This window comes from Pteropus vampyrus, unplaced genomic scaffold (assembly GCF_000151845.1).
Source record: "Pteropus vampyrus isolate Shadow unplaced genomic scaffold, Pvam_2.0 Scaffold5946, whole genome shotgun sequence".
NCBI lineage: Eukaryota > Metazoa > Chordata > Mammalia > Chiroptera > Pteropodidae > Pteropus > Pteropus vampyrus.
The window spans coordinates 2,382-3,715 of NW_011894727.1; the positions used below are offsets into that span (position 1 = coordinate 2,382).

The 1,334-nt window shown below is 62.1% G+C and overlaps 1 long non-coding RNA gene across 1 annotated transcript; it reads left to right on the forward strand.

Annotated features, from left to right (window-relative positions):
- Positions 1–415: 415 nt before the first annotated feature.
- On the forward strand, positions 416–1,325 carry LOC111734777. Its single transcript, XR_002778588.1, has 3 exons — positions 416–793; positions 879–1,017; positions 1,176–1,325. It is a non-coding gene; the product is annotated as an uncharacterized LOC111734777 (long non-coding RNA).
- Positions 1,326–1,334: the final 9 nt, after the last annotated feature.

Consider the following 1,334-nt stretch of genomic DNA (forward strand, 5'->3'; position numbering starts at 1 on the left):
GGCCTTCACCCTGCCACCCCCAGGAGAGGCCTCCCAGCCCCCTCAGGGTTGGCTTTTACCACTCCCCCCACCCATGGGGCAGCCCCAAAGCGCATAGGCACAGCAGTGGCCACCACTTTCCCCCAGCCAGGTGGCACGGTTCACCCAATAAATGCCCAGGCATTCCCCTGAGAGCCTCCTGTGTTCCCAGCACCTGAGGGAGCCTTTGGGATGCTCCCCGACCCTCATCTGAGGCCTCTTCTTCCCAGAAGGCCCTGTGGGGCCCAGCTGGGTCTCAGCACCACCTGGGCAGATGTGGGCCTATGCGAGGGGCGGGGGTGGAGTGGGGGGGGTGGGGGTGGGAGTGGCCCTTGTCCTGCTGTCTCAGCATTGTTCTGGCTGTGGCTGAGCAGGAGCCAGAGAGAGGACTATTGGGGCCCCCTCTAGAACAAGACAGCACCCCTAGGAACACCCTGGCCCCTTCCTCCCTGAGAGCTCTGAGCCCTGTCTTGGCTCCTTGGGGAGAGGGAGGTGTGGCCAAGCCCCAAAGAAGGGACAAGAGTTCTCCCAGTCTCCCTGGCAAAGAATGTTCTGGTTCCCAAGTCCTGCTGGGCCCAGATGCTGCTCCGTGCTTCCTGGCGATAAGGAACAGGGAACTCTCTGTACCCCTCCCTTTTCCCCTCCCCACTTCCCCCCTCCAGAGGCTTGTGTAGGCGGGCACCTGGCTGGTGGCAGCTGAGCAGAGCCACCTGCCCTTACTACCTCTTTCCCGATAGGCAGCCTAGCAGAGGGCCTGGCACACAGTAGGTGCTCGGTAAGTGCTTATTGATTAAATGTGCTTCTGACACACTGTCTCATTATCTTCACCGCATCTGAGTGATGTTATCTCCATTTCATAGACCAGCTAACCGAAGCCCAGAGAGGCTAAGCAGCTTGCCCTGCATCACCCAGCTGGCTGGGGGAAAGGCAGGAACGGCGCCTCCACACTGTTTCCTGGGTGCTGAGTTGCAGGGACCCGGTCCTGGGCCTCTGTCCCAGGTAAGCCTCCAGGAGACGCGGCCAGGCTTCTCTGGGGTCTGAGCTTGCTCAGCAGCTGACGGAGGCTCCCATCAGCCTCTGCCCTCCCAAAGGCCCCTGCCCTTCCATGGGACGACCGTCTTTGGGACCTAGCTCTGGGCCAAGTCCTGCCTTCTCAGGGTGAGACCCAGTGCTTCCGGATCTGATTCTGCAGTCACCACCGCCCCTCCCCAGCCTGAGCACGGCCTGGGCCCCTGACTGTGGACACGTCCCTGCTGGCCACGGCCTCCAATCAGCCTCCAGCCGGGTCCTTCCCGCCAAGTGTTACTCTCCCCACA